Source organism: Ictidomys tridecemlineatus, unplaced genomic scaffold (genome assembly GCF_052094955.1).
Source record: "Ictidomys tridecemlineatus isolate mIctTri1 unplaced genomic scaffold, mIctTri1.hap1 Scaffold_85, whole genome shotgun sequence".
NCBI lineage: Eukaryota > Metazoa > Chordata > Mammalia > Rodentia > Sciuridae > Ictidomys > Ictidomys tridecemlineatus.
The window spans coordinates 479,266-486,711 of record NW_027526100.1 but is presented as its reverse complement, the minus strand read 5'-3'; the positions used below and the strand labels follow the sequence as shown (position 1 = coordinate 486,711).

General features: G+C 43.4%; 1 pseudogene; it reads right to left on the bottom strand.

The window, feature by feature from the left end:
* Positions 1-1,450: 1,450 nt before the first annotated feature.
* Positions 1,451-2,802, bottom strand: LOC101960471 (junctophilin-1 pseudogene; annotated as a pseudogene).
* Between the last annotated feature and the right edge of the window lie 4,644 nt (positions 2,803-7,446).

Genomic DNA, 7,446 nt, shown 5'->3' with positions numbered 1-7,446 from the left:
ACCTTTAGTACAATGTTACCATAAAATACATAGAATTAAATTTTCCCTAAATCTATAAGAAGATGTACAGGAATGAATATGTGGTGGTACAGAGAATGGAGGCAAAAATAACTCTTTAGAAGAATAGGGAAAGTGATAATTCCTACTTTGACCAAAAATAAGTTATAGCAATATACTTCCATTTAGACCATGTTATTATTAAAGGATTTTTCTAATGAAGTGACATCTGAGGGAAAAAACAGTCAACAGCAGAGTGTTGTTGACATTCAAAAGTCATTTTTTAAGTTTTTTTATTTTAATTTCTATTTGTAGCACATTAGGATTTTGGGGTTTTAGGTAGAAAACTACAGTACTATGGTAATATCAAGTTTTAAGGCTGAATTAATAAACAGAAGACAGATTCACAAAGTCATTCTGAAGACTTATTTGGTTTCTATAACACATACATAGATAGATCTTACTGTGCTACATATATTTTGATTACCAGGTATAATGAATACTCTAAACCAAGAGATTTTGTTTAATGACTAGTAACTTAAAAAGGAGACTATTTTTAACCTAAAACTGAAGTGAGAGAACTATTCACAGTCTTCTAAAAGGGTTATAAAATAATGTCCACTTTTAAAAAGTAAATTTGGCAATCCACTTTTGAGCATGGAATTCAGTTATGAGCTAGGGCTTCCAATAAAAATCTAGTCACAAATTAACAAATATAGGGCTGTCAACCAAGGCATGTTCTGTCCATTGAGAACATTTAAGGGGCCCTGATTAACTACTATGGAATTCAGGACTCATACAGCCCACAGAAAAGTATTAAAGTTTTTTTTTTAAATCCATGAGAACCATATCTTTTATTTATACTGTAGGATGAAAAGATGTCCGTTTTAGCCAATCCTACCATTCTGCTGTTTTGCATTTGAAACACAGCCCAAGTATTCTGAGTAAGTGAAGTGTACAAATTGTATAAGCTTTTATATAACCAATGGCATAACTGGGGTTGCAGTGGGCTGGAGAAACTTTTAATTGGATCTCTTTAATATCCTTTAACTCTGAGGGGCTTAATTCCAAAAGGTGATGGCCTCCACACAATCCTTTTCAATTAAATATGATCATGTTTATTATCAGAAAGTGTACCTTGCCAATGCATGACATTCATCTTTCTCAGTTTTGCATACAAATTCAACTTTTGACACCTGTTTCAATAATGTACACTTTTCCCAATTTAAAAAAGGAACTTCTGTCCTACTGTATACAAAATTTCTTTCCCAAATATTGTTAAATATTAAAATAAGGTGATTTTGATTCACAGTCAGGAATACTATTTAGGTCAACACCTTAATGCAAATCAGTTTTTAGTAATGACATTCTGAGAAGCAAAATTGTTGCTAACTTTGCAGCTATAGGAACACATCTTTCAATTTTTTTTTAAATGGAAACTTCACTGCCCATTTCTAAACTATTTTCCCATTAATTTGTCCAATGGTCTGCAAAGATTACTTTTAAGGAAGCAAAAGAAATCTAGAAAGAAAAACATACACCACTTGAATCCCACCTGCATCAGGTGGCCTTTTTGCTCCCTTGATCAGGACGTTCTCAAATGCACCCTAAATAAGGTTCAATTCCCCAACATCCTAGTTATGGGGTTCTGGCTTCTATCTTTAGGCTACTAGAGGACCAAATGCGAAATAGGAGACTCCACGTGAAACCAATCCGAGGAGCCTTTAGCACAGACTCGCAGCCTCACAAGCTCAGGGCGTTCGCTCTAACTCCACGGGAGTGGTGATTTCAAACCCGGCCAGGAGAGGGAGGGATCAGGAACGTAATGAGACGGGCTCGAGTGACAGCGTCCTCTCTCCAGCCCAACATTCCCGGGTGGCGCTCCCTCCTGGTGTCAGTGCAGCGCGGCACCGGCCAGGTATATTCACGCCTCACTCCCCCGGGTGTGGACACATCGCCCGCTTCAAGAACGGGGTCAGACTAACCCCTCACGCACCAGTCCCATCCCAAAGCACCCTCCCGGGGGAGGGAGGGCGCGGGAAGTGGGTGGGAGGCTTCCCCAGGTGTTTTGGCGGGTTTCTGGATATGTGCGCTTCGCGTCCTCCCCGCTTCCCCGCAGCCTGGGCAATGCCCACCGCACCGTCTCCTGGAGCAGCTGAGCCGCCCGCGACGCCGCTCACCTCCGTCCCCGTAGGTCTTCACGCCGTACCTGTCCTGCAGCCCGTTACTCCAGGTACCCTCGTAGCGAGCCGGGGTGCACAGGCTCTGCCGGACCCCGTAGCGCCCCTTGAAACCATGTGATCACTCCCCCCCCCCCCCCCCCCCGTACATCCACTTGCCCTTCGTTTCCACCCCCAGCCCGTGCCGCTTGCCCTGAGCCCAGTAGCCCTGGTAGGTGTTGCCACTAGGCCAGGTGTAGCCTCCGACCACCTCGAAGCCGTGGGACCAGGAGCCCGAGTACAAGCCCTGGCTCTTGGGCCCCGTGCAGATGCCATGCCCATGCGCCTTGCCCTCCTCCCAGCTGCCGCAGTTAGGTGCCGCCATCGTCGAAGTCGAACCTTCCGCCCGTCATTCGGGGGGGCAGCCCCGGCGCGCTCCCCGCGGGGGCACGGACACGGGCAGAGCTAGGCACCGCAGGGTGTAGCTCAGGGGTGGGGGCCCGGCGGGCGAGCTCACGACTGCGCTTCGGGCAGCTAGCGCAGCCGCTTGGCTCCAGTCCGATGCCGCCCCCGTCTTCCCCTCCTCTTTCGCTGCCGCCACCGCCGCCCTTCTCCTTCTTCTCCTCCGCCGCCGCCCAGGCCAGCGCCGCGCGCGAGAGGACAGCCCAGGCTCCCAAGCGGACCGTCAGCTGCTCCCGCCCGCCCACGTGACCCGGGCGCCGCCCCGCGCCCGCCCCCCCCCCCCGTCCCCTCCCCAGGCGCAGAGGCCCGGCCCCGCGGCGATCCCGCCCCACTGGCCCTGCCCCCAGCCCCAGGGAGCCGCCGCTTCCCTGGCGGGCGGGCGCGCGCGCGTGTTAGAGCAGTGGGATGCGGGTGGGAGGGCAATTGTACCCGGGGACGCGCGATAATCACGCCTGTAGATGAAGGCGCGGCTCCATGTGTGGGGGCAGCTCGCGGCACCGAAGCCTCCCGTGTTTGGGGTTTTTCAATTGTGCTTAAGCTCCTTGTAAGTGCGGCCAAGTGTGTGATGAGGGAAAACTCATTGTATGTGTTTGTCTGCATGGGGTTTGTAGTTGCATTTTTTCCAGCATTCCAACTTGTGTACTGTTGCATTTGTCATGCTCAGCTGTCATTGTGAATTAATGTCCTCCAAATATATGTATGCATGTGATATAAATCTGAGGAAGCCTAGATATAATTGTGCAGAATGTTTTTTTACACCTGCCCATTTCAAAGCACATGTGTTTGCGTTTCTTTAATGAAGATACTGAGGGAGAGCAGTGCAGTTTGAAAAAGCACAGGATAAATTGGTTAGTTTTTATTTGTAATAAAGAAGAAGAGGTTTTAAAGCTGTCTTTGGAGGGGCACAGGATGCTTTCTTTTCCATTAGAGCCTGCTTACCTTAATGCCTCATTTGTTGTTCTTCACAACCTTAGAAATCCTTGATCCTGGAGCTGTGTATCCAACAGGCAGAAGACTCAGTCTGTATGTATTGTATATGTGCCTGAAATGTACACTTGACACATCTCCACTGGTATGCTCCATTTAAGAAAGTAAATAGAAGTTTTCAAGGATGAAAGGTAAGTAAAACAGTGCTCTAAACTAACAAAGAAGCTGTGACCTACAAAACCAGGGACAGGTGTCAGCTGATCCACTTTCCAGCTACAACACTGCCTTGTTGAATTCACTTTAGATACCTCTTCTAAACTTTGTGTGTGTATGTGTTTGAGGTGTGAGTGTGTGTAGGGGGTAGGGCTGGAACTCCAGGGCCTCATGTATATGAGGCAATGCTTTACCAATGAGCTGTCCCTCTAGCCCCCAAACTTTTAAAATGGTTTCATTATTTTCTGAATAGAAATAAATAGATTTGCTTTTTTAATGTTAGATAATAACTGGGTATACTGTGAGAGCAGTGCCCAGCCAAGAATTAGGGATTTGGTACTAGACAAGTTGAAGCAGTCAGTATTGCCTCTTTTAAGGAGACACCGAACTCAACCTCACCCTTAAAATACTCAGATTCACAGCCAAGGGTCTTAGATTGGCCTCTCAGGAAAACTGCCTTGCAGGCAACTCTTGTTATTCCTTAGACTGAGAGGCTTTTGGCGGAGGACCAGAACACAGTGTGCCAAATACCTCTCACTAGGTATTTGATAAGCAGATAAAAAATGTAAGGACAGGTGTTGGGAAGGCAGCAGGGCAAAAGTAGACTTTCCTGCACAGAAAAGGAACTGAAATTGACCTTGATTGTGTCTCTCTTAGGACTGGAGCTGATCTTCCCTGCTTATCTGTCTGAAAGACTGAAAGAAAAATCTCAGTTTACACTGAGCCAAATCACCAAAGAGAATTAGAAACCCTCATCCATGGCGCTGCCTGCAGATTTGCCAGGAATAGTGCTTACCCTAGTGGCCTGAAATAATTAGGCATCTCGCTCAGCATCTTGTCCTGGACTGGGGATTGATTTAGGCCACTGGGAAAAAGAGGGCCCAGAGCTTTGCAGCTGAGCCATAATTTTATTTCCTGTTATGGCATACACCAGAATTGGGAGCTGGACACATTCCCATCTATTCTGAGGTTCTGTTTGATAGGAGAAACAGTGTGGTTGCTCAAGCTAATATATCTTTTTCCTCCCGTTTTTGAATGGGCTTTCTTCACAGTAGCTTTTGCCCTTTTGCTTTTTTGCCTGTTTAATTTTGGCTCCACTCATGTGTGTTAGTGGGTTCTCTTTAGCTCTCACAGAAATGAGAATTCTTCTGGCATACATGGCATAGAGTAGGTTTCTGGCTTCTGAATGGATAACTCATCCATTTGTGGTAGAAGGGCAAAGGATGGCATTGCACACGCATCTGGGTAGAGCATGGAGATTTCAGTAGGATAATGGACCTGGTCATTCATTGGTTTCTTCCCATGGAAGGAACCTTAATTAAAAATGAGAACCTTCCACTGCATGTGTGCTATTAAATTTCAATTCTAACCTGACTCTGCCATTGAGTTTCTTCATGAAAGAAAGTTTTGGTATCCTGAACAATTTTTGGCAAAGTAACCATATAAGCCATGCTTCCATTAACCTACTACCACCACAGGTGAAGTTTCTCCTGTCACACAGGTGTATTTGTTAACCCTAGTGTTCAGGTTCCATATCTTTGCTTGTAGAAGATTGGCAATGAGAACTAGCAAGAGGAAGCATTGAGAATGACTGCGTAGCAGTAGAATAACGCTGCAGTTCAGTACTCAGGGTTAGTAATGTCCTTATTTTCCCTCTCATGCTGAACCTTTTACCTGGAAAAGGGGGAGTTGAATTTAGCTTTAAGGAGGGATTAGTAAAAAGAGAATGTGAATGTTGGTGTGACAGGTGGGATGGGGGAGGTCATTAAAGCCCAGGGGCCAACAACCACTCTAAAAGTTTGTTTTCCTCCATGCTTAAAACCTAGCTGTTATGTTTTTACTCTAAAAACTTTTATAACAAATGGTGAGCCACTTAGAGTATAAATATGTGCAGTTAACAAAATGTTGAGAAAGGTGTTTTGCTTAGAATTTAATGATGTTTTATTTTTTAAATGAAGGTATATTGAAAAATTAGATTTTAATTTATGTATTAGAACTAATTATTGATAATTTTAATAAAAAATTACAAAGCAGCTAATCTGTAGGTGTTTATTACCTTAAGGAAATGAATTAAAGTATAAAACACAGTTGAAATCACTTGATGTATTCAAAATTAATACTACTAGCTTGATTTATAAAATCAAATAAAAATATGTTGATTATTTGTAATCATCTAAGCATTTATAAAAATTCAAGAAATTTTTAATGAATTTAAAATTTAATGTTTAATAAATACAATAATTAAGAAATATGGCCATAAACTTTGCAGGCAGAATGAGATCAGAAGAACAAACAGTATTCTAAAATTAGTGATCTTCAGATTTTTTTTGTGGTGTTGGGGTTTGAACCCAGGGCCTTATGCATATGAGGCAAGCACTACTACCAACTGAGCTATATCCCCAGGTCCAGCTTTAGGTCTTTAATCCCTTCTTAAAGGCAACTGTTTGTCAGATATTATACTAAGTTCTTCACATGTATTAATTCATGTAAGTCTCATATTGGGTGCAGTGGTTCACACCTATTATCCCAGCATTTTGGGAAGCTGAGGCAGGAGGATCAGAGGTTCAAAGCCATCTTCAGCAACTTTGGAAAACCCTGTCTCAAAAAATAAGCCAGGTGTCATGGCACATGCTTGTAATCCCAGCAGCTTGGGAGAATCTGGAGTTCAAAGCCTCACGCAGCAATGGAGAGGTGCTAAGCAACTCAGTGAGACCCCTCTCTCTAAATAAAATACAAACTAGGGCTGGGGGTGTGACTTGGTGGTTGAGTACCTCTCTGTTCAATTCCTGGTACCAAAATAAATAAATAAATAAATAAATAAATAAATAAATAAATAAATAAATAAATAAATAAATAAAAAGGGGCTGAAGATGATGTAGCTCAGTAGTAGAACACACTTGGGTTCAATCTCCACTCCAAAAAGTATCTCATAATAACTAAGAGAAAATAAGAAGACAAAAGGGTTAGGACATTTGTGTGCCTTGGATTATTCAAAGTGTAAATGATCAAACCTGAACCAGGAGCCTATGTACCCTGCAGGTGGTTCTTTGTTAGTCTTTTATTCTATTGGATGGAGGCTGAGAGCATGTTGCAAGCCTTAAGAGCAGGGAGGAGGAGCCTGGGTGGGAAGTGAGAAGGGGTGGCAAGGATGACTTTTATTTCTTAGGTTTTTCCAATAGCTGACTGGGCAAATGTCAATACTCCTGTCTAGAATTTTAAAAACAAAATGAAGATAGAAGAGGAATTACAGGGGTTGGAGAAGATGTATTTTTTTTAGTAGAGGATGATTCCAAAATATTCACCAGGGCTGGGGTTATAGCTCAGTGGTAGAGTGCTTGCCTAGCATATGTAAGCCCTGGGTTTGATTCCCCAGTACTGAAGAAAAAAAAAAGAAGAAGAAAGAAAACCCGGAAATATACACTTGAAGAGATGTTAGGTAGGCAACTGAATACTAGAGATCAAAAACTAAATAATAATAATAAGATACTAAATAAATAACTCTCATTTTTCCCTTCTCAGTAGCACCTCCTTTTGCCACTTGAACTATGCACTCATGCCATTGGTGCCCTACTCTGATCAGCATCTTCTTTAGGCCATTCTCCAATGTTCTTCTATGACTCATTCTTTGTCCACTTGCCTTGCCTTGTCCTGGACAGCTTCATCTTGACTTCAGAACCACTGCCTTTTG